Source organism: Labrus bergylta, chromosome 15, assembly GCF_963930695.1.
Source record: "Labrus bergylta chromosome 15, fLabBer1.1, whole genome shotgun sequence".
In the NCBI taxonomy this organism is placed as follows: Eukaryota; Metazoa; Chordata; class Actinopteri; order Labriformes; family Labridae; genus Labrus; species Labrus bergylta.
This window is the reverse complement of record NC_089209.1, coordinates 9,164,046-9,190,789: the sequence shown is the minus strand read 5'-3', so window position 1 is coordinate 9,190,789 and position 26,744 is coordinate 9,164,046. Positions and strand designations below refer to the sequence as shown.

Genomic DNA, 26,744 nt, shown 5'->3' with positions numbered 1-26,744 from the left:
GAAATTGCCATTTTGTCCATACAGCCTATTTTTCGATCCACTCATGTTTTATCCGTTTTGCCACAAACACACCCAACCCTCCCGCCTCCCTCACCATTTCCTTTTACTTGAGGGGTTCCTGTGGAATGCCAACAACTGTTGCCTAGCAACTAAATATTCACCCTGCAGATATCCTCTAGATTATTATTTCCTTCTGAGTTTCACATTTCTGAGAGGGGGGGGGGGGAGAGAGAGAGAAAAAGATATCTTTGTGATTTCAACTTCACAAATCCCAGTGGTGCACAAGCAGTGGTGCGCTCTTGAAACAACCCTCACTGTCACATCTACAGAGGGAAACCGAGCTGAGACATCACGGGTACTTCAGGGCGGAAGTAGGAACTAAGACGATGTTAATAACCTTTGAATCCAGAGAAACACACTGGTTATGAAAACCCCATTACAGATTATCTGCTGTGCATGTGATGAATTTGAATGAATACAAATCAGATGTATGAAATTTGAATTTGTAAGAGTTGTGGAAAAAGTCTGATTGTACGTAGACATGCTTTCATCCACATTTAGCAATGCATACATTTCTAGATGATTTCTAAAACTGCTTATTACTGACTCAACTTTTTGGGGTTTAAAGCAGGTGTCTTACTTATAATATTGCAATAGGGGAACATTGTATTTCTGAAGACTTTCCGATGCCTTTATATGTCATATGACTCATGGAGGTCCGGTCCAAATGCTGGAGCAGTGAGAATATTTTTCCCTTGAAGACTGAGCGTGTGCCTGTGGCTGGCTGGCTGTGTGGGCTGAACTCTGGAATCACACTAATATGTTTATTTATTCAAGACAACAAAGGCCTTCTGTATTAAATACCATTGGTTGGGGACTTACAAAGCACACAGTCCACATTGTGTTAGTCTGGTCAGAATTTGTGTATGACCGCTGCAGAATTTGACTCAATCCACTGACTTAATTATTAGTGAATATTTTCCATATTAACTGCAAAACAAAGTGCTTTTTCAGTGTTAAAGAGTTATTTTTTTTTGTTTTGCCGATGCAATGGCTTCTTTTTTTGCCCTCCAAACAGCAAGTTTATTTTCTCCTATATTGTTTATCTGTTAATAACAGCTGCGTGGGAATGATTTACTCTAATAAGTGGCACAACAGTAATGGGCTTCATGCAAAGTAGGGACAAATGGTTGTTAATTGTAAGAGATAATGACACACAATCATAGGTCTCGTGTACTTTGACTTCATACAAATGCATGTGCAATGGAAGTTTTTCCTTTTTAAGAAGATAGGAAAAGAACAACCAAGGAAACAAGTCTGAGGGAACAAATTAAATGTTCAAGGGAATCATTTACGAGTTAATACACAGATTAGACTGAGTTTATGAATTGCATATATTTGTTCAAAACCAATCAATCACTTTTTAAAATGCATTTGACTCTTTGAAAAAGAGATTTTATGTCTACAAATTAATTTGCAAGTGTTGATGATGCCAAAAAGCCAGCTGTATCGGTTTTAGCTATAAGTGCTGCCAAAGCTACAACAGGAAAGCAGAGGAAAGCTAAACCACTAACATATGGATGATCCATCTTTTGGGTGAAATTGATCGGACAACTTCAGTGAAAAATGGTTTAATGATGCATAGGAGAGTTTTGACAATTGCAGTGGATACATTTGCACATTCATGTCTCTGTGCACTCAGAGGAGTCAGGGAATAAGTGTACCAACACAGACCAGAGGCTGTTCCCTTTTATAATTGATGACATTCTGAGGAGACTTAAATGAGTCGGCTTATCTGATGTAGGCTCTATGCATGGCTGCTTATAAGGATCGGTCTCATGCAAAAATATGAAAATGGCCTTTTAGAGAGATAGTTCGAGGGTTAGGAAGCAGACTAGCATGAGAGAGGGAGTCATAAGGTCATGTTGGGCCTCTCTGTTCATATCTTAACATTTGATCAAGAACCTGGAAAGCTATCAGCCAATCAGAGACATGCATGCTGCAGCGCTCCTTCATATAAGGATTTCAGAAAAACTACATCCACTGAGAATGTGAGAAAAAAAAACAACAATATGGCTGCCCCAATCTCAGGCTGTCACATAAGAGTGCCCTGTGCATTTGCGCTTATAAATATTTATCGGAGTTCACACTTGGCTTAATTTGACAAGAGAAACTCAGACATGAACGGCTTTGGATGCAAAATGGTAATTACTCCTAAACCGAGTTGGAATAATGAACTTGCTAGCATGCTCAGCCTCTTGGAATTCATTACCCAGCTCGACACCAGACTCCTGATGGAGCAACACCTGATCTGCTTTCTTTCCCAGCAGCTCACAGGGCAACACTGGCATGCTGGTTGTGTGACATGTCTCGTCAAAACACAAAACTGCTCTCATGATAGCTACACATGTATCAGCTCATCACATGATTGTAATCTGTCCCGTCTCTGCTTCCTGAAGTGTCATGTGATCACACAGACTTTTCACTGAGCAGCACGACCCGTGAAAGTCAGATGAAAGCAAAGCAAGAAAAAATATTAACTGGTGCATTTTGCTTTGCACTTCTGAGTGTGTGACAGTTTCAAACCAACAAACAGGAGATGATGACAGCTTTTAATATTAATGACACCAATTAGACAAATGGAATCATTTTCTTATTCTATTAAATGGAGAGAAGGCAGAAGTTTGACTAGTATTAGAACTATTTTTGAAACAGTGAAATGCTCTTTGGGGAATAAATCATTCCTCTAAAAAGGACTTTTTGAGCATAATTTGCTCGTATTGAATATTTTCTGTCTATTTGATGTTAGAAATCTTTCCCTGCATGCACCATGATTGAAGATATTTTCAGTAATCCATTTTGCTAAATTGCATCAGGCTACAAACTTCCACATTAGAGAGGAACTACAGCTTTAGTTCCATATTCATGCACAAACTTGAGAACAATGGAGTATTAAAATGAGACAGGAGGTAAGTATCTTCCTCATTCTTTCGACAATGACGAAAGAATGAGGAATGAAAATGTCTGTCTATGACCACAAAAAGCGACAAGATCAATTATTTCTATATTGATATTTTTAATGCCTGAAAGTTCTGCTGAGGGGTCGGAGTCAGACAAAGTTCATAACTGCATGCAGCTGAAACAGCCCTTAGATACATTGTCCACTGCAAAGATTCTCCAGTGACACTGGACTGTTAAAAAAACAGCAGGATTGGATGTTTTCATTACAAACACAACTTGCACATATGTACAGGACAGTCAGCTAACAGGTACAACTATGTCCACAGGTGGCGCCGGAATTGACAAAAATTTAAAGTTCCTCAAAGGAGCTTTAAAAGAGAAAATGAAGCAGCATGCATTAAAGGACTTGATTTTCAATCATTATAAAGACTTAAATTAGCTTCCCAAAGTCCTGGCACGACGGAGGATTAGGGACAAACCTTTTTATTTTTTTATTTCGAGATTAAAGTCAGAAATTTACAAGAATAAAGTCGTGAATTTACGAGAATAATCTCATAAATTAACGAGTTCGAGACCACTCTGCGCAAAATGATGAAAGTAGAACTCTTAAAGTATTTTCCTCTGCAGACAACTTCCTCCAAGTCAGTGTGGTTCTTTCTTCAGTTTCTTGCAGTATCTTTTCAGGGTGCTGATATTTTATGACAATGTGATGATGATGTGCCAAAAGCATGTGTAGTTTCATATCTGCATAAGTAAAGCCCCAACACCACTATTTGTGTCTGTTATCGGTCTGCCTTGTTAAGCCAGTTTGTGTCCTGTTCATACATCATTTTACAGATAAACAAGGTCTTGCAAGTTGAAGTGAAAACTTCTCGTTCTTCTCTTTTTACCGACTACACAAGGAAGTAGCCTATTTCGTTAGTAGTGAAACCTTTAGGACAAGATGCTCCATGTTTGTCATTTGAGAACAGGATGTTGCTGCTCTTCTGATATAGACTAAAATAACAACTTTATTCTCATAAATTTACGACTTTATTCTCGAGTTTTGAGTTTAATCTCGAATTAAAAAAAAAAAAATCAAAAAATTTAACATGGCCCTAATCCTCCGTCATACATTGGGATATGGAACTTAATTTTGAAAGTATTTTTTAACTACTATAACAATTAGAAAGCAAACATTCTGTTAATTAATACAAATGCTAGCGAATGATTACATTTTAAACACTACTCAGGATTTAGAGAATAATCAAAACTATTTAACTGGAATTGTCCTTACAGAATGGCTCTTGGCTCTTATTAGCTGAATGAAGCGAGCTGCCGTGTAAGCATCTTTTGCACTCATTCTCTTTTTATTTTTTTTTCCTGCATGGGCTTGTTTTTTTTTTTTTACCAGCCTCCCTTTCAGCTGGGTCAAGGACAGATCAGGGCCGACACGCCTCTGGTCAGCATTTGTCCTTTTCTATCTAAGGAAAAAAGCTTGCAGGCACTCGGCCCGTTTGTCCAGCGTTCGAGTCAATCACACCACAAACAAGCTTATGATCAATGCACACACTGCTGATTACATTTCCGATGGGTATTTGGGAGGTAAACATTTGAATGGCAGTACAAACAGAAACGGTGCCGCGGCAGACACATCCCTGCGCCTGGCGGAGTCTGTCACACGGTTGCAACTGCAGAACCGATCTGAAACCATGCAGCTCCTTTACAGTTTGATATTTTTGCATTATTGGTTCCTTTTAATAAGACTAAAAACTAACTCTATTGCTGCCTTTTCTGTGACTCACCCTGGATGCACTGGTTGGCTAAATGCCTAATATCTGTAAAATATCACACAGCTCTTTAGCAGGATAATTCCCAGCACCTAGGGGTGAGGGGGCTTTATTAGGGTTGTGGTATATCTGTGACAGCTAAAGAGATTTTGAGGACAGCAGCGTGTAATGCAAACAGCTGGGCAGAATGTGGGTTAATGTAATGGCTTTGCATGTTGAGCAGAAGTGGTGCTGAAGCTTGAGCTATCAGAGAGTCATCGACAGGAGCACACCCTGCCGCTCCATCTCTCTCACACTCAGACTCGCAACCCCCCCCTCCCCACCCCCGACTTTTTTCACTCCCCCTCTAAGCACCCATCAATTGAGGCAGTGAAGCCATCAGTGCCCACGCTTAGCCCGCCTGTCTCATTGCTTGGATAGCCATATGTGTGCGAGTGTGTGCGAGTGTTTGAGGGTGCTTGTGTGTGGAGCCCCTTGATTGGACTCTACAGCAGAGGCTGGAGCGTTAATGAACACTGCCTGTCACAGTCCTGGTCCTCTTTGCACAGCTCTCAGCCGTCACTCTGGGCGATGGATCAGCATGGCCTCATCTAAACAGTCTCTCTCTCTCTCTCTCTCTCTCTCTCTCTCTGCAGTCTGCTCTACTGAACAGGGATCACCGAGATCAGTGGAGGGTTCTAATCCTAGCCTCTCAGCCCACCTACCTCAAGAGTTAACAACTACCTAGGAATTGTTCAGGTCAAAATCAAGAGCAAAGTGAACCGAGTCTCATACTTGGATTGTTCTGAGAAATTTTGGAACTTCTCAGGAAGTCAAAAAAAAAGTCAATACTTAAAAAGGCCACGGTTTTTTTTTTTTTTTTTTTTTTTTTAAACGACACCAATGAAACACCTACACCATTATCTATATCTATAAAAATAGATGTATGATCATCTGTCCATTCACTGCTTTAGATTTGTTTTGTTTGGAACTACATTTCAGTGCAGAGCCAACAAACACATCATCATGAATATTGACTGTTTGATTACTTCAAATGTTGTTTTAAGGTGACATTATTAAAACAACGACAACGTTCAGATGATAGTCATTCACTTTGGGAAAACGTAATGATGGTTAACCTTCACTGAGCCACAGATGTCAGTCTACAGAACTATTACATCCATAAAGTCAAAACTATCGAGAAACTAAATAAGAGGTGCTCTGATACCGAGTAGATTCAAGACATAAATATATTTCTGGTTCACAATCTATAAACTGACAACACTAACCCTTCATGAAAACACCTCTGGAAGCTAAATCCCTGCACACTGTACACATTAGGTTTTTCACAACACCAGAGTTTTAAACTTAGATATACTTCTGGTACAAATCAAACAACATCAGTACCTGTTTCATTTCCACACACACAAAAACAGAAGTCCTGCTGTAGGCAAAACACATTGGGTAATACCTTGTTTTTAATTGCCAAAATTTGGTGCCAAACTCCTGCACAGTTTAAATTGTACAAATTTGTTGGCAACGCATTTGTACAATTTAAACAGAGCGCTCGATCTTCACTAGCAGCAGCTTTGGTTGGAAATAAAACTGAGGAGCTGTTGTTGTTTTTTTAAGTGATGGAACTTTTCATAAACTATCAATTAGTAAAGTAACAGAGATTGTATTGTTTAAAAATGTCAAATCAAACGGTATTGAAGTATTGAACATTTGGCAACCTAAGTACACATTGTTGTTTGGATAGTGAGATTTGAATAATGTAAAATATGGTTGAATGGATGAACGTTTCTCACTCTGATTAACGTGCTAGCTGATGAAGTTTGTCATCAGAGAGTTGCCAGTTGCAGCCATTATTGGTCAATGATGGCAGAGCAGTGCAACCTGCTGCATGGGCTACTCTTAAGGAGAAGAGAATTGATTTCATGTGGCACTAAGTGTTTGATTTAAAGGCTAATAAATACAATTTTCAGAGTACTGTTAGATAGACTGGTGTACTACAAACTATCACGTGTTATCATACAAAACTACGAGGTATCCGCCTCTGCATAATTTCAAACCACCCCATTCCCTCGTAAATGCCAATGTTTGATTTGATTAACAACACAGTTTTCCAAGGACAGAACTTGGTGGATTTGTCATTATTAACTGCAATCATGGCAGTACGCCGATGTGATGGCAGCGCTGTCTCTTAATCAATCCAGAACACCAGAGAAGGCGCTGCCGCATAATGCCAGAGAGGAAGAAGAGTGTTGTCTAAAGTTGGAACCCGATTCTCTTGCTGAAGCCTGATTTTACAAGTCACTGAAAAAGTAAAGATGAATGGTTCTGGATTGTCAAGACTTCAAGACGTCAGCACATCCGGACTGTACAGGGTCAAAATAAGTGTCTCAGATAATTGAATGCAAAAGTACCTTGTACCTCAGCCATGCGAGTCTGCGGAACAACAGCTCACACCCACAAAGTCACGTAATGTCAACATCTTCCCGCTCCCCCATTAGGAAAAAGCGCTCATTATGAATATTCAAGGTTACAGTAGAAGCAGGCTTTTGTCCTCGGCCATGTTTTATTTAATGAGCCTGGGGTTTGTTGGACTTGATTTGCATGTGCTTGTTATAGAATCTCAGTGTGCTGCTGCTGCTGCATATGCCCAGACGCTCCCAAACATAGGGGACACATTCACTCTATTTTTCGCTTGGTTTGTCTGTCAGAAGAGGCGAGCGGAAGGACCATGACTCAATTTTCCACCGTGGAGGATTCAAGGCCTTTCATTTGTGTGCATCAAGGATGGAGGATCTACTGTTATGAAAGTGTACGCGCACATACGTGTGATCTGAGAGGCCTCTTTTGAAGCAGAGTGTGTGTGAGGAAGCGGAGGCTCCCCTGTGAGGGAACGCTCTGAAGAGAAATATTGCTGATGTGGTACCTCTCTCTCTGACGACAGCCAGATAATACCAAGCGAGGAGACGGGAGGATCCAAAACTTTATGAAAGAACGAAAAATCTGCAGCCAGCTAGAACGTGTCTTTGATAGCAGAAAAAGGAGAAAGGAAGCAAAGATGTATATAAAAAAAAAAAAATCCCTTGTCTCCTTCCTCTTCTAATCTGGAAATGTCATGGATAAAAAAAAAATGTGGCTCATACCATACTTGGCAATTAATAACCCCAGGGGCAGAACTGTGTCCCACTTTGATGATGTCAGTGCTTTGAGGAGTGAGAGACAGGTCAGCATCTAGCGTCAGGGACATCGGAGGCCCTCAGCACTGTGGCGACATGTCAGCCCGGCTAGCGCCATCGCCGTGTGATGAGGCCTGGACGGACGGACGTGTAGGGGGAGGGCCAGACGTGACAAGGCAAGCAGAAACGGGGATGATTCAACCCTGCAGTGAGGACGGAGGCAGGCGGGGCGAGAGACAGAAATGCAGGGAGAGGAGGAGGAGGAGGAGGAGGGGGAGGAGGGATAAGGAGAGCACATGGCGATGAGGAGAAATATTGAAAGGGGCGAGGAAGAGAAAGAAAGACGGAGAGAGGGCAGGGACGGATGATCATGATAGGGACAACGAACGAGGAGTTTATACATATTGTAGGGAGGAATCCACCCGGGGGCTGAAAGGAGGAATGTATTAATAGTGGAGAGCGCAGAGTGAATGAAGCACGTTAATGAAAAGAGGTGCAGAGAGCGAATGGGAATACAGCTTTTCAATAGCCGAACCTCGCAGCAATAATGACTGAAAGGCGAAGATGACGGGGACAGAATTAAAAGACGAGGATGATATTGTGACTAGAAGCGGTCCGGCTGAGGATAAATAACCCCTCGCTTGACACCCACACAAGGAGAGCACATGCCGTCCAATCTGCTCCAGCGTAGCCGCTCTGTAGCACCAGAACAAAACAAACATGTGTTTTTTTTTTTTTTTTTCCTCCCTACAAATCTAAGTTGCCGTGTGAATGTGGAAAGAATACTTCAGAACCACAGCAGCGCATATCCTCGGCAAACTTTCACTGAATAATTTAATGATCTGCGTTTTAAGAACGAAAAAGTCTATTTCCTTTAGCTGACTGAACTGACGCAAAAAGCAATCAGCAGCACCATACTTTGTATTTGAGCTTTGATTTTCCTCTTATAAGACAAATGTGCGTCTGGTAGGCACTTCACAAATACAACAAAATAAAAACCTGCACAAAGAAACTGCTGGTGATTATTCCTTTTCAACAGCCCTCCAATGTGGTTATGGATTCATGTCTGGAAAAAAAAGAATGTTCTTGATGTTACAGCAGCAACTTTTTTTTTTTTGCTTTGTTCAAATTTAAATGAACCTGTCCTGCTTTTTAAATTCTTTAAAATATATCACAATCAAAAGTTCAGACTAAACTTCATGCGCTCCATATTGCGTTTAGACGTTGTATCATTCGTTTGAATTTGTGCTTTTGAAGAACAAATGCAGATAAACATTTCAATATGTCAGACATGTTGAAGGAGGGAATGCGGGCATGGCATTCAAGATCATTCCTTTTTCATCTGACAGATTTGTATCCTCTGTTAAACTATTATGATTTGAGGAGGAAGATAGGCCTGCACACTCGCTCAAATGCCAAAAGGCCTTCTTCAGGTGACAAAACCTCTGGTCGAAACGTTGTGTGTGTGGGCCTATCTTCATCCTCAGTCTGCTGTTTTTACCCGGCCCTTCATCAAGTGATGTGCATATAACTACCTCCTCTTTCTAAACTATTATGATTTATCATCTACTTTATTGTGTGTGTGTGTGTGTGTGTGTGTGTGTGTGTGTGTGTGTGTGTGTCTTTAAACCTTTTTCCATCCTCCATGCACCTTACACGACACTTGATATTTCAAGAATCCCCTCCACTGTAATCACTGCCATACTGATGCTAATGAGGATTTTTGTATATGACATCTTTCTCTTGATTTATTTTTTTTATTGCAGCGTACTGTTAAACAGGATGTAGGGGACGAGGGTACTAGCGAGAGTTGGAAGGGTGTAGGGAGTGTCGTGTGGGCACAAGGTGTGGCGCCAACACTATGGCCATCTGGAAAGCTGGTGGGAGATGAGGACCTAACAGAGGGAGCAGACTGTCACCTTACACACACATGACCTCATGCCAGAGTGTGTGTGTGTGTGTGTGTGTGTGTGTGTGTGTGTGTGTGTGTGTGTGTGTGTGTGTGTGTGTGTGTGTGTGTGTGTGTGTGTGGCGGTACAGACAGGCTATCAATAAAGGTGTGTTTGATTTAAATGTAACTCTATTGATCAGCTGTCTTTGTTTAAACAAGGGATCACATGATCTGAGCTATCTGAGCACAAACATGATCAGTTACAGACTTCTTTCAGGATGGAAACAAGCAAAATTCCACAAATGTATATCTTAAAAGTTGAACATGGAATTAATACTTTGCCTAATGCGTGCTGAAGTCAAGCTAAAATCAGACACAACCTTAACTTCGGAGCAGAGTTTATTCCGATATAAGCCAATGGTAAACAAACTGAGGAACCTAATTTAAGCAGTTTTCTTGCCGACAGAAGGAGGCATTTGTGCTAGGTTTAGGGAAGACTAACAGAGACCTGTATTGGTGGAAGACTCCACAGTGTGGACAGGAAGGAAGGCGGCTAGACCAGAGAAAATCTTAGCAAACAGATCCTGACTGGTAGACCTTCTTCATGAATACATGACTTAGGTTTTTACTTTGAGTTAATGTGTAATTCATTTTCATTTTCATGTAACTGATCCGTTGAATGACGTGCTCTGATTGTTTTATTTTCCCCTCTACTAAATACTAAAATGCTGCTTTTCTTTCAAAGAGACACTGTGCACATCATGTTCCAGGTTGGCTGCTCTTTTCCATTCTCTCTGATATTAAACTGTAGTCAACTGGTTCAAAGTTAATCATTTACAAACAGTATTTGCTTAGCTTGTTAAAAAGATATCTTCGCCGTCATGGCCAACCAACTCTTCTTAATGGCTTCCCCTCGACTGAACACTTGGCTGTATCACCAGGTATCAGTGTAACTGTGTGGCTGTGAAGAGACATGAAATAAACTACTTCAAATAATGATCAGTTAATGTCACACAGACTCTGCTGATCTTTAGGTGAGTGAAGTGGCGAAGAGTTGTTAAACATGGACCTATTCAAGATGTGCATGGCGTCTTCATATGGCTTATTTGTCTCAAGTGTGTTTGGACCAGTTATATACAGTACCAGTATACCAGTTATTCTCATTATTTATTCCAGATGTTTGCTGTTTTCATGAAGTGTTTGACCAATAAAATGTCAGATAACAGGGATTTCCCAATAATTGGTTTGCGCTTGTTTATGACAAAGAAATGCAGCACGACTTCACATTAAATAAACAGGAAGTGAGGAAGTGTTTGGCGTTTTTGCTGGAAGTGACTTAAAATTGAAACACTTCTTCCTACTTTTATATCAATTACCCAGTCAATCATCAAATATAGCTTAAAGGTGTATTTTCTGAGTCACCATCTTAAATAAACATGGACAAACAAGTGATCTACCACAGCTGAAATCCATGGATTTCCAATCAGGTAGTAAAAAATACATGATTAAAGTAGCATACTATCATAAAGCTAATTCAATATAGAAATACACAGATATCCATAATACACATTTGAAGTAGCTACACTGAGAACAATTAAAATCAATAAATACCACTATGCGTATACATATACCTGACAACATTTGATAAATACCAGTGAGATGGATGTATGTGTTGTGTGGAATGTCATATATCGATAAATCTTTCTTATTCCCCGCAAAACAACTACACATATAACACATGAACAAACAATGCAAAGCTGCACTGAGTGTACATCAGTGTGTGTGCTGCAGGGTTTGACTTGTGCCTACCTCTGACAACTTTGGACTTAGCTGTTATTTCCCACTGCCCTAAGCCTGGTTAGAGCAGGTCTGACACAGTCTGGGTCTATTGCTACTTGCAGTATTGCCTAGATTGTAGGTGAATGCGCACACTAACACAATCATGTACAAAAACACACAAGTCTGCATACAAACACGTACACTGAGAGCCCCCCTGGCTATAACCACTCTGCCTGCTTCCAATGTAATATATGTTGTTTGTTTGCTGGATTTGAGCTAGCCAGCAGCATTACCCTGATGCAGCCAAGCGTAGCCGGCACTGGACACACACTCTGTCAACAGCAGTAAGCAAGTAGAGAACTGCACTGCCAGAGAGATATGGAGCAACAAATCTATACCCCTCACAGGACAGAAGGAAAGGGGAGGGGCGACAGGGGTATCTGGCTTTACAGTTTATGATGGAATTTGATAAACAGCGGGGGTCAGGAGGCAGGTCAGCACATCATTAAGTTATTCTGACAATTTTGATCCATTGCACACAACACTGGGAAGAGGCACTGGGCGTCACCTAGAAGAAGCGATAAGGGGGGGAAAAAAAAGGAGAAAAGGGGAAAAAACTGGCAGGAAGCATAAAACAAACAGAGAGCGTCTTTACTGCAGGAGATGAGAGGAGATAAGAGACATCAGAGGGAGTGTATGTGCTATCAGGATGCAAGGAGAAACCAGGAGAAACACACTCCCTCCAGGGAGAGGGAGGAGAAGGGGTCGGCAATATGGAGGGCGAGAGCTGAAGTAAGCATGTATTATAAATCATGGAGAGCCGTATAGAAAGAAAATGTAACTAAGTATCTGTAAAAAAAAAAAATGACATCAAAAATAACATTCTGTCCATCACTATATATTTGATCTCTTTACTGGATATGATAGTCTCAGTGAGGGAAGTTTGGGACTTGATTGGAATAGAATTTTTTTATTAACAGTTCAATTGAGGTGCAGGCAATGGCTCAGTTTATACAACGAGTTAAAAACCCAGTTAGAATGTTCAATCATCTGATTGTCATTATGTGAGGCTGGGGAAAGTTTCAATTTTGGCATGCACATGTTGTGATGGTACTGTGTGTGTGTGTGTGTGTGTGTGTGTGTGTGTGTGTGTGTGTGTGTGTGTGTGTGTGTGTGTGTGTGTGTGTGTGTGTGTGTGTGTGTGTGTGTGCCGTTATTCCAGATAAGGGCAAAGAGCAGCTGAAATGGCTTTTCCATTAGGTATTTTCAGTAAGATGGGAAACAACTGACCTAGTATCAGCTCTTAGCTGGACATACCGGGGGTCATTTTCTGTAAGCCCATGATCCTGATGTTCAGCAGTCTGTCATGTTCACAAAGTAGCTGTTCGCAGCTCGTAGAGTAGGTCAACAGTCTAAAATAAAAGTGGAAAAAAAAGGAAAAAATCCCTTTGAAAGTAGATCGGAATATTATTTTCCTAGCTGCTGAACCCTAAAGGTTTGTTGAATCATGCTGCCTTGAGATAAAATTATGTACAGTGGATTCATTGAGATGAATTATTTCAAACGTGTGTATGTGTTTGAAGCTGTGCATGTGGGCATGGGCCCAATGAGGCAGAAGGGTGCCAGTAGCCTTTGAGGAAGGAGCATGTGTCCAGCATCCACTGCTGTTGTGCCAGGTCACAGATGTCACCTGCTCCTGCAAGCCTGCCTGCCACACAACCGCTCCTCCCCCACCACTCGCCCACTTGTAAACAGTAATAGTGCATGGGGGGGGGGGACACAAGTAGCCCACCGTGTTGTTGGTTATTTGTATTCTTTGGTATTGTTTAGTTTGAAAAATAAGACTCAAACATGGGTCACAGGATGATCGCAAGAGTCCACAAATGTCACTCAGATTAAATCAGCGAAATGTTATCCAGAGCTGCTGGCTATGTCACATTACCGCGGCCTTGCCGAGTTGTTTCTCAGCGAGTTCTGCTGAATAAACACTGCTGGCTGCTGGGTTGGTAGCGTTAAACACAGCACATTAGCTCCGGAAAGAAGTCTGGCAAAAGAAAACATCCTTAGATAATGTCAGCTTCTAGAAAAAAAAAAAAAAGTGTGAAACCACAATCCCACCAAGAAAAATCAGCTGCGAGACAAAGAACGTTTTTGTGCGTGTTTACGTCTAAGGCAAAGCGAAAGGACTTTGATAATCTTTTGAAAGGAGCTCCCTTACACTGGGGAGGTCATCTTTTTTAGAGGGCCTGAAATTCCTTTTGCACGCTTCACCACTTGTTTGCTCGGGAAGCAGAGAATGCTTCACCACAGAATTCCTCCATGGAGATTGATGATCTGTGCATCTCTATCTTACTCACTCACTCACACACAGTAAATTTGCCCACCCACATATCACTGACATTTCTTTTTGGAGCGTATTTAAATTACCATGCATATTAGGCAAGCAGTGGCAAGACCCCTTTTTATTATTTCCCTTAATCGCGTGCGCTTAACGGGGTCAGCGGTTGCCCCCACTCTCACCCTGCGCCTTTCCTCTCCCCTTCACTCCCCCTGCCTGATTGCCCCCGCCTCTGCTACACACGAGTGCACCCGGCATGGCACACTCTTGCTACACGCCTGCGTCCTGTCCCTATACTTTCCACCAACAGAAAAAAAAACCCACTCGCTACCAACTGTGACTCATTTCTCATTAAAAACAGTCGAGCAGTTCTGCATGCCAGTTCAATGTGTCATGATTGTAATGAATTAAAAGCATTTTTCACGTTTTTTTTTTTTTTTGTGTAACAGTAGGCGTCTAATAGTTTATGATTACCAGCGAAGATGAAAGTTTCTGTGTGCCTTGAAAAAAGTGCTTTTGGGATCTTCTAACAGCAATCTGAAATTGCCTCCCCCGTTACCTTCAGAAACCTCAGTTTAAGAGACGGCGCCATAGTAATGTTGCAACTTTCCCAAAACCGACAATCAGAGTAACAAGCACACTTCAAGAAGGAGTTGGTCAGGAGTGCAAATCTGAGAAAATAACTCCTGTTGTCACTTTTTGTCGAACAACCAAGTTCAAAGCTATGAGTGCCTTCAAAGAGAGACTTCTATTTCAACCATTTGCCCAACACTTGGCAGTCGCTGTTCAGAATAGGCATAAAACATTTTGACTTAGGACATGAAAGGTTGACTCTTTGTATGAATATGTTTGTTCAAACTGATCCAAGTTCTTTTCAGCAAAAAAACAACAAAATCTTTGGTAAAGTTGGTTTCGGAGCATGAAACAAAGTACAACAGCATTGGGCAATAACTATCAAATGTCCAGCAAACTGTTTAGCTTGGTGCTGAACTGAATTAAAAAAAAAGAATGATAGTGGCTGAAGATGTGGATACAGTGATGGAAGGCTCCATAGTCAATAGATTATACCGTCAATCATCCTCAATTAGCCAAACCCTAGAATACAAGGTACTGGGACAACCAGACTGCTAGATGTTTTCGCCTTAACAAATAAAATGATACCCTTGTTTACTCCACTCCTTGGAGGCAACAAATGAACAAAAAGAGCAGCACTGATTGGGATGTCTTTGGGTCGACAAGCATCAGTAGTTATTGGAGAACTTATCAATGAAAAGGTTAAGGTATGGAACAGAATGCTATGATTTAACACTCAGGTGGGGTTTAAACTATAATGGTGGGGTGAAAATTGGGATTTTCTGGATTCCCCTTCATGAAACATCTAAGTGCATGTAGAGGGATTCACTTAAGTACGCGGGCAGGGGTATGAGCGCAGTGTGGGGGCCTGGCGGGCGCTAGCAGCCCATGCTCCTAATCCTAGTTAAGACAAGCCCGGCAGGCGAGCCGGCACAAAGGAGCTTGGTCCAGTGTTAGTGGAATTAAAGCAAAGCCTCTCCTCTGTTGTTATGCTAATCCTCAAGACAATGATTATCTGCGGGGCAACGTTGCCACGGTGATAAACATGGCTCAAGAGTGCCTCAATTAGGGCACTGATTGCCAAAAGAGAGCAAAGAGCGAGTGAGGCCAATGACTAAAGGCAGAAAAGGAGTTTGGAGGGTGTTTTGTTATTTCCGCTGAGTAGACGGGCTTGTTTTTAAACGGTGGCATGAAGCCTGACCCTGGCAGCTTGACCTTGGCCATGCTTGACCCTCTCCATGTCGTAAAGACTTCCCCACTCATTCGGACTTCAGCAGCTAGCATGTCATTAGTTTTCAAATGCAGATGGTATATGTTATTCTACAATAACCTTAAGGTACTGTTATGACTCTCCATAACCCAATCTCTGTGCAGTGCATGAGGAATAAGAACGAGCGAGTATGCCATAAAGAGTTTCAGCTTGCCTCATTCATCCTCCAAAGTGACAGCACAGCCGTTCAGGTGGTGGCACTCTTAGTTTTGTTAAGAAATCAAGAGTTGGAGGACAACCATAACACTGGATTCATCTATAATAATCCTTCATTTACTCGGCAAATCAAAGTGAGGAGGCAAAGCCCTTGCCGGGTGTTTATATCTCCTCACTGAGTTGATGTGCCAACCTCAATTCTCTGCTGTTGTCACGAGATCAAAGAAAAGAAAAAAAAAAAAAAAAAGGCTATGAGAGGCTGTTTTCTGTTTCTGGAGCAGCTTGTCACACAGCCTTATGTGTACTTGCAAACCTGTTAGCATGGCTGCTATCGCGGGGCTTTTCCAGGCTGAAAATGAGGCTGAGGGGGTTACTGTACTTTTCTTACCATGTGCACACACACACACACTCATAGCAAAGTAAGCAAGTCGTTTGAAATCAAATTAGGTCTGGGGGGGGTTAGGGGAGCCTTCCTCTGAAAACTTTGAGGATCAAATACGTTATTTCTTATATTATGGTGTATTTCTGTGCAACAATTTATCTTGAAAATGTCTCTTTTTTGCAAAGACGGGCTTATGTCATTCTAATTATAAATATCTGGTACTTTCACATTTCTTGTTCTAGAAGTTTAAGGCCCCACCATTCTCAGGTAATCTGATGACGCCTATTGAAGACAAAGGAAAGTTCAATTCTTTACCTAAGCTATACTTTCAAATCATACAAATCAAAATGTATCCCGATTTGAATAGAATCGTGGGATTCAGTATGTTTAGCCTTGGAAACACTTTTTTATTAGTTGGTCCACTGGACATAAGCCTTTTAACAAACTATCCCAGTCCAGGAAAATACTGTTTTAAAATATCAAGCTGTTTCCATGACTTGTTGACCTGCATAATTATGAACTCAATTATTTGTCTCTCTTGGACTCAGTGACAGGTTTTGTTGAATAACGAGTTTTTTTCAGTTTTCATCAGTTTATTAGCAGTATGTTTCTTCTGTAATATTTCCCCATGTCAGAGGTTTTACACTGTAACCAAGACAACAACAACTCAACGTCTTACAAGTCATATACTCGTGACTTGAAGAGAGACAGGGAGCTGTACAATATGGGCATAAATGTGGACAAAAAACAAAGATGGCACATTTGTTGTTTTTGTTAGGTGTTTTGTTGTTCATCTATATAACTCAAGTAGTGATGTCTTGTGAAGTGTATGAAATTGAGCGTGCGTTTGAGGATCGGCGTGGATTATTTTAATTTTTGGACTATATCATAGGGAGGGTGATAGCTGGGTATGTGTGGCAGTATTGGCAGCACCTTTTCTGGTATACTGCGCTCATTACAATACAGCGCCGCCACCTCATAGGGGTAAGGCAGTATTTGCATTAGGAATGACTGTCATTGGAAAGCAGCGTTCTGTATGACAATACATCAGACTTTGACACGGGCCTAGGGTGGCTGCCTCGAATTTGTGAATGCAGGAAAAACCCATTATCATTATCATGTTCATTATCAAACGTAGTCCTAGGTCACCTGCAGACTGACAGTAGACATCCTACTGGTTCAGAGTAACTCCATCCGATCTATCCAGGCTTCTGTCAGCCTTTATCTGTTATGTTCAATGAAGAATGCTTTATAATATTTTTGTATGTGTTCAGTCACTTGTGTCTCACTTCCTCCTTTCCTCAGTCCATCTGTCCCAAAGCTTAAACAGCATAGTACGCCTTGGACTGCTGTGTCATCTCATTTAGTCCTATTAGGGGCTCTTATATCTGACTGGCATGTTGTTATTGCTCTCCCAGACCACAGCTAAAACTGAGGAACGGGTCTGCCAAGCGGGCCCTTTTAAGTCTTTGCCGCATTGATGGCACTGGCAATGAGAAGCAGCAAGGTTGTGACGGTGGGTGGTATCATAGTAACATGAAAAGAAAGGAAGGGGAGGAGGTGACACAGTGTGATGCTAGCCCCCCTGGGGGTACATGACAGGCATGTCAGGTGCAAATGGTCTCATGCTGGTTTGCTATGGGCTCTGCCACAGGCTAACAAACGCTGGAGGAAGACTGAGGGGCATCAACAGGCTTGCAGAGGCAGCGGGAAGCATTGTAGAAAACTGCTGATTAGGGATGGAAAAATATTTAACACATTAGCCCCACAAGTGAACCTTGTAATGTAGTTCAACGGACTCTTTACCAGAGACAGGATGTAGCTGATCACAGATCATTAGAAACGGGAGAGTCCAGGTCAAATTGTTTAAGCATAAATCACAACCTGAAGAAGTTTGTGCAAAATCCAGATGAAGAGTCAGGAGAGTCAGGAGTTATTCCAGAGGATAATACATTTCGATCAACATTCCATTATTAAATTGAAGCTATATATGGTAAAAAAGAAAAAAAAAAGCTAAATGGAATACTCAAATTGATTAATTTTCTTGCTTCCATGGAAATTGAAGGTGTGTCTGGGATCTTGCATAGCTTGTGTTCAGAGATCTTTGAGTTGAGGTTATGAAAAAAATCCTAAATTTGCAGGTGATTAAAGTTTAACTCAATGAGATGTGGAAATAGAAAGCATTCAAATTAGATACTGGAGTCAAATGATATAATTGCTATTTAAAGTTCCAATAGGTATCCAATCTTGCTGTAAAGTGCAAGATGAAAAGTTTTTTATGATTTTAAACCTGTTTGTCTCCTCTACTACAAAAGCTGAAGATTAAAAAAAGGAATCAGAATTGAAGAAACAGCAACAAGGACCAAGAACAGGAACATAGGAAAATAAGAAGGTTGAGAATAACTAATAGAGAATAAATATGTGCTTCCTGTTCTGGGGATTATTGGATCTCAAGAAGCACCAATGAGAAACAGGAACAGTACTCCCCATTGATAAAAATAAGATCCCACTATTCTCCTGCTCCTCAAACTCAAACTCATACTGGAAAAATGTGACTCCTCCCTACATACAAACAGCTAAACTATAGATTCTGCTGTGATACCCATTTTAAAACTCACCTGTAGTGTTACAGTGCTGTAAGGCCATATTAAACATGGAAGTTTCAGATCATGAGGTAAATGTATGTAAATGTATGTTGGAGTAATCCCAGGTTACGCCTGCAGAGTGCGCTAAGCGGCTTGTTTTGCTAAACACACGAGAGTTTCACGAGACGGCTTTACGGCCCCACCTGCTTTTTCCTGTAAGCAGGAGGTGCCGCTTTCATCGGCTGTTCAACCATCGCACATGATCTCCACTAGCAACCCTGCAGTGTTCACTGTTATAGATGGAGTATCACTCTGGAATGGTATACTTCTACACTACACTCGAAAGCAAATGTAACACAGGAGGCAGTCCGTTTTGACAGATAAACCAAGAGGGAATCGTTCTTACTGGAATGAGATTGCAAGACATTTTGCAGAGGCAAGGGGGTGACATGAGACAAAGCTAACGAGTCGAACTTAACACAGCTTAATAGCAAATGTACAGCTCAATTTACCCAGAACATCAAGGTTACTGTTTACTCAACAATGCACAGCCCTTCTCACTTACACAATCATTTATTTAGAAGTGGTATGGAACTGAAAAATCAATTTGCCCCTTTTTGATGGAAAGCCCCTGGCAGCCATTGGGCTCTGTGTTGTCCTGAGAGTAATACATGTTACTTCCCCAAGACATGCACATTACTTATATGAGCTGCCTGTGCAACAAACAAACACCAGCAGTCTGCAGTGTACACGGGCTGGAAAATCTTTATTGATATTGCGGTATAAAAGCAAGCAATTCCTGTAATGTACAGCCTGCAACATGGGCATTATAAATTTGTTTGATAACTCAATCAATAACTAAACATTGGGAGTGAGACTTCTCTGGCTCACAGAGTTCCTTATTAGCCAGAAATATCATTAAGCAACAAGTGATTAGACATCACTGAGAGGTCCGATGGGACACATTCCCAGAGAAGTGGAGGCTCCTGGAAATGTTTCAAGTCACATCTATTAAGTTAATACAATCTATTCTTCAAATGCACTGCAGCTGCCACTTATGTCGAAATAATGCAGATGTGAGGTTTTGTCTGCATCTTGCACATTTAGCTCTGCAGTACTTTCATCTGTCCTTGAGGGAGGAATTTGCTCAGGCATGAGTTAATGTGGTATCACTGAAAGGATCAAGGTTTAATCCGCTCCTTAACACTTTTTTGATCCCCCTATTGGAACGAACATACAAGAACAGGTCTCTTCAACCCCAAGTAATTAGTAACACAAAACAGTATTTACTGCTTCCATATGACAATTATATTATTGAGCCTGTCACAAAAATCTCAATTGTTGATTTCAGGTATGTGTCCAATAACCGTGTCATTTGTGCTAGCAGTGCCAACCACCTCAATTTCAGAGTGAGTCACACCATCCCTTACTGTTGCTAGGTTACAAAAAATGCTGCACTTCTTATCCCACTGGTACTGACCGTTAAGACTGTTTAGAACTGCCCTTTATGCTAAATGTACGCTTCAAGGAAATTTGACAATTGCCATTAGCAGCAGCGCTAGACCTGGAAATTCCACCTCGGCCCTAAGGTGAGCTGTGAGAGAAGAACAGAAAGTAACACTCCACCCTCAGACACCCTTTCACTGAAGAAAATCATCGATATGTGCTGAACAATACATTCCTGAAGTTATTCTCTGATTGGAATAATTGTTGTTTTGTTGTACACACTTTCTTTCAGCATAGCAGTTCTAATTCAACTCAAGTTACTGATTTCCTATATTTCCCAGAGTGCCTGGCAAGCTCGATGGAACACACTGTTTTTATTCAGCTGTAGATTATAGATCCGAGTGTGTGTGTGTGTTCGTAGTGGTGTAGTAAGCACATTGGCGCACATCTTTAGGGATAAAACATGTTTTGTCGATGCATTGCAATCTGGTAATGATTGGGGGGGGGATTAGCATTACAGATAGGTTCCCAATGGATATTTTTTGCCAGTTTATTTATTTAATCATTCAAAGCATGTTTGACTTTGAGGGGTGGCTACTAAAAATGTAGATTTACAGAAAAGGTTGTTAAAAAGAGGAAGAAATGTCATGACATCCTCTACATCTGCCCAACAACCCCTGGAGAAAAGCAGGAAAAATACTATCAAGCAATTAAATGGTTCTGGAAAGTAACCTTAATCCCTAATGGTTTAAATTGTCTTAAGGTGGACTTGTCCTTAAAGGGAACATTTTCTAACACCTCTTAAAGCAAGAATCAAGGACTTTGCAAAAGCTTTTTGAAACTCGGTATTAAGTGGTGTATCCATGTCAGATCAGACTTTAAGGTGCTTCAGATGACTCTGAAAATTCCTTCCTTTCATCCCCTTCTCTCCTGGAATGAAGTTCCTGCTCACACCAGACAGTCTGACTCTGTAGAGAACTTTAAATATAAACTTAAAACTCCAATTTCAGCCGTGACTTTCAGCCATTACTTAAGGACTTGTACCGGTAACCTTCATCCATCTTTTTTTTGCTCAGCCTCACTGGCAATTAATCTATTAAAACCTAGCACTTATACTCCAGTTTGTCTGTTTTCCAAGGATATTGAAACTTTCTGAAAACGAACACATCCCTGTAACCCTGGCTTTGTTGTTGGCCTATAAACATATTAGCTGCGTGCCTTTCTCTCCAATCCAATTTTCTTCTCATTGTCCTCTCTATTTACTCATACTTCTCTGTGCTGGACCATCAGCCGTCCTGGGACCTCTCTCTTTCTCCCTTGGCTGTCTGAACCACATTCCAGTTGTTTTTGATCTGATTCTCCTTCTTTTGATCTGAAAATTCATCCTCTATTCTTGTCTGTTTTTTACCCTTGTGTGCTTGATGTCTTGGACTCTACACATCTCTGGTTTCCTTTTTCCTAACTGTGTGAGTGTGTAGCTGAGTTTTACCTCATGGGTTTGTTATGTTGTTTCACAGGTCCAATGTATCTATAGTTTTCATCCTAACTTTCCTACTTTATTCCGTCCAAATTGGTCTACTCTGCATCATTTGTCTGTCTGCATTGGGAGATGGATCCTGTCACTGTTGCTTGACCTGTTTCTTTCCCATTTATTTCCCTTATAAATGTAATTATTTTCTTTGTTTTGTACCCAGGGTTCAAGTGTGTAAGGTGACATACATTGTACAGATCTGAAGAAAATGTGTTTGATGATGACAATCAATATGTCATTTACAACAGATGTTTGCATCTGCAGTGCAAAAAAAAAGCAGATTATGTGAGGATTCCGTGTTCCTGCTGGCTGATTGCTACCATGCTGTCTACTGCAGAGCTCCACGCTGGGTGACAAGACTCCCACAAACGAAAATCCAATCAGGCCAATCCTCCACAATCCCCTCAGCCACCGCCCTACACCACCAACCTTCTGTAACACCCACTGAACATGCCACACTCTGATAGATATAGAGATTGACACTTGCACATTAACCGTCTCACCTCCTGTGAACTCAGTGCAGACACTTAAGGGCTTAAACACTGAATCGCTTCCAGCTATAAGGACTAGCACTGACGTTGACCCTTACATGGAGGTGACAGAGATGAATTTAGCCCCAACTACTGTAATATTGTAACTGCAAAAATCAACAAACACCCTTCCCCACCGCCATTGCAAACAATCCCTTCAGGGAGTAGGACTGGCACCAGTGATATAAATACCCCCCACCCCTGCCTGTGAGAGAGATAATGCAGGCCTTTCATCCCAGTCCAGGTCCCACTTTGCAGGTGCCTGGGGTTCAACTCTCCCTAGACCTGAGTTGAGGTCACACACAGGCCACAGATTACTGGATCCGATCGCACTGACTAAATGGAGACCATTCATTAGATCTTGTGTGCTTCAGAGGAGGTGGAGTGGCAGTTGGGAATTTGGGTTTCTTGCTGAAAACAGAATAATATCCACAAACCCATAGTGCAGAGGCAGGCCTGTCACACAACCTTTCTAACCAAGTGTGGGAAATGAACCCATTCTGTCAGATGAGCTCATGATCTTCTCTATTCCTATGTGTGCTTGTGTGTGTGTGTGTGTGTTTGTCCTTGTGGGCTCAGTATTCTGTGTTCTGGCTGCAGAGTGAATTTGGGCTATTGTCACAGTGATCCTAATGGCCAGCATCTGGCTCTCTGGCGTTGTTTTATATTTTTTTTGGGAGAGGAGAGAGCTGGGGAAGGAGCGGTAAGAGTGAGGTGGGAGATCTGACTGCTTACGCCTCAAGCTGCACAGCTGTCCCAATTACTACCTCTCACTTCTCTCCTAATTTCACCCATCGTACCCATCTGCCTCTTCCATACTTTAAATCTCAGTCCCATCCATCCGAAGATGCCACTAATAGTCCATGTTTGTTACTTTCAGGAGGCCTTGAAGAAGCTCTTCACAGACCAGAGTTGGTTTTGATACTGTTTTTAGCTTCACGCTGGGGGGGGGGGCTAAAGGTCCAGACTGTGCAGTATCTTTTAAAGCGGCAAAGAATTTATAGCAGCATCCCTGAGTCCCTGCAGCCCTTCAAGTCTGCTCTAAACCTGGTCTGAGCTGTAGACTCTGAGGGGCTGACAAGGCTGTTTGATGGGCCATGGGCACAGAACATCAGGGGATTTTGTAGGTAGGTTGGAAGGTGGGTGGTTGACAGGGAGAGGGGAGGTAGGGTTGTTTGTGTCCAACAGTGAGGCCCTCAGCAACTTCTGGTAAGCTAAATATTCTCGGTTACGGCTTTCACACTAGCAGAAAACTCCTGAAAAAGTTTAGCTGTGTATGAACCCAAACAGCTGAGTTTTCACTCTGACTTGATCCGGAGTTTCTCCCGCCAGCCCACTTGTATTTTTCCACAGAAAGTCCGAGTGAGCTGATGTGAGAACGCAGCAGAATATTATCTGGAGATTTCAACTGAAGCGAGTGTGGGGGGATGGTGACGTTTATATTCTGTGACCTTTGCATGATCCACAGACTGTCAGCATGCAACCACTACGATCTCCTTGCACATAATCAAACGGTTTCATTATGTTTTCTGATACATTCTTCACCTGACTTTTGTTGATGTTGTTCCGTCGAACTACATGTAGCATTGACATAAAGGAAAATATTCTCATTATAGAAGTCCTCCTGAAATTATCGAGATATTTTCAGGAGTACGTGTGTGAAAACTGTGTGTGTCATACCCATGTGGATTCAGTTCCTCATGCAAAGGACGCACAACAAACTTCACCGTTTTCTTTTTGTCCTTGTGCCAAACGTTCACAGAGACAGAAAATGAAATGGAAGACCAAATGTATTGACAAATATATACATATGCGTGCACGTAAAAAGACACAAAAAAATGCAAAGATTATACAAGTTTGCAACAAGAGGCATTTCAGTGCTTCCCTCTGAAAAGAACAAAAAGGGGGAGGGGGAAGGAGATGTTTTAAGCGCTCCCCGTGAATGGGTACATGGCCATTAGTGGACGTTTCCAATGAGCAGAGAAGAGATGTCAGACCACTTCCCAGCTCAGGCTGCAGCAACAATAACTCCTTGATGCAGCTAAATAAGCACACATGAGTAAATGCACTGCTCACACGCACACTCAAAAAAACACATCCTTGCTGATGTGAGTGCACTGCAGGCTGGGCGGCCTACCTGCAGGGCCAAACACAGCTCAGGCAGCACACTCTTTCAGGGGGGTTTCCAGGTCAGGAACTCTGACTGGTCTACCCCTCAACCCAAACCTGACACACAGTCACGCTCCAGCTAAGGCTTTATGTGAAATAGATCCAGTATACCTACACAAATCCAATCTGATTCTGCACGAATGTAAGGCCACACTCCTATTGTGCCTGTCTGACTGAAATCCTATTCAGAACTCCATCCTGTTTTCAGACATTCAGCTGAGTAAGACAGGTAGACAAGCAGCGAGACATTTTGGACAGGCACAACACAGGGCAGGCATACTGGGGCCTTTTTCTTTTCCTGCTGCAGGAGAATGCTATCAGCCTGGATCAGGCTTCGCTGCTCAAGCTGAGCTTCAGCGTCCTTACGGCCAGGTCTGCTTTCCTCCATGGAAACCTGCCCCTCAGTCGCCCTTTGATTGGCTCGTACAATCACAAGACAGGCACTCTGTCTTACAATACAGATAATAATGGCCCTCCGATAGGATGAGAGCAGGAGAAGAGTGATTGCAGAAAGGCTTTTCCTGCAGATTTTGCCCTTTAAAAAAGGCAGCATTCAGCAAGCATAGAAAAAACTAACTAAAGGTGTGTTCCTGCACATTGCAAGCAGCTGGAAGACTCTAAAGTCATTCCTTTAATGCAAAACACATCACTTTGACTTTCCACAAAAGTCATTTAGAGCTTTACTTCTCATCTTGTTCTTGGTATCTCCACAAGCTTTGAGGAAAGAGGAGATAGAAAACTGCCACACACAATTCTCACATGGAAAATGCCAGCCAAATGCCAACCCTAGACATATTGTGATTGCTGTGGCTGAACAGGATGTGAACTACCTATGCTTTCTTGTCATGACAAACCAATTCCTTGATAAAAACAAATCTCAGAAATAGGTGGAGATATGTATATGTGAACATTTCAGTCGTCTCCTTCCTTAGAGCAGAAAAATCAAAGGAAAAAGCTCCTATTCCACCGCTTCTGTTCTATTTACAGTATATTGTCTGGAATCTGGGAGCAGCAAAAACATGCACAGAGATTAACAATACCAGCTAAACAATGCCTCCAGATGAGCCGTTCTCTTTTGGTTGCATTGTTACTCGAGCTCGCTACAAGCATTGCCGGGTCTTGCATAGCCTCTTCACATCAATGTTCTTTGTGTTTTTGTAGCATGAGCCCCCCAAAATGTCTTCAAAAATGTGTTGTTTGTTTCCTCCATAGCTCAATACAGCCGTCTCTTCTCATCCGTCTAACGTTTCCACAAAAAAAAAAGGATAAATCTGGGACAACAGTGTGCAAAAAAAAAAAAAAAAGGGGGGATGTAAAAACAGCAAGCTGAAGCCAATATCAAGCATTATACACACACTGTACCGTGCGCCAAAAACACTGTGATGCTTGAAATTAGAATGGCTTTTCATGCAAACACAGGCACTTGCTGTGCAGGTGACAGGCTGCTATTGCAGACAGAATTGGAATGAAAAACAAATTCGACTGCTATTTTAAATAAAACTCCACGCGGCAGTGGCTTGCTGTGCAAAATCAAACAGGGAAACGGAGCTTGCCACGTGACAAATGTGCACGGTGTTTAATACAGATAAAAGTCAAAAGTGAGTCACCGCCCATTTTTGCTCGGCGCACTGCATCTAACCTCTTTGGCAGAGCAACACTAATATGTTTAATGAAGTCATTAGTCAAAAATGAAGACAGACAGTGGCATGAGGCAAGGAAGGTGGAAGCACAAAGGGTAGAGAGAGGGGGGGGGGAATGAAGCAAGGGGAAGGAGAGAAAATAGTCTAGCTAAGAGGAAGGGAGGGAGGGCTACTTCTCTAGAAAGCACCCTCTCGTGTATTATAGATGCAGTATCATGTGTTGCAGTAACTACATGGTAGAAAATGCAGCATTTGTCCAATGCAATCAGCTCAAAAAGCTGAAACTACTCAAACTGGGAGGCATTCTGCTAAAATAACGTCAAACCTGCCAAGTACATTTCAAGGGTTAGTTTGAGTGTTATCACTACTATTTTATTTAAGTGCTTCATCAAAAATTACACAGCCTGGAATGAACCCGCTCTAAAGTAATCACTTGGCTGATATAAATGGGTCCACCAATAGCTATGCCTATCTGTTCCAAAAACGGCAAAGCCTCGATCACAGCAGTGCATTGCCAACGCATGAGTCACTTTGCTTTATGTAAAATAATTAGCCAC

At 41.8% G+C, this 26,744-nt stretch overlaps 1 protein-coding gene across 2 annotated transcripts in view; it reads right to left on the bottom strand.

Annotated features, from left to right (window-relative positions):
• The window catches only part of fut8b (fucosyltransferase 8b (alpha (1,6) fucosyltransferase)), a 92,070-nt gene that overhangs the window by 64,218 nt on the left and 1,108 nt on the right, over positions 1 to 26,744 (bottom strand). The gene's annotated exons all lie outside the window — the stretch shown is intronic.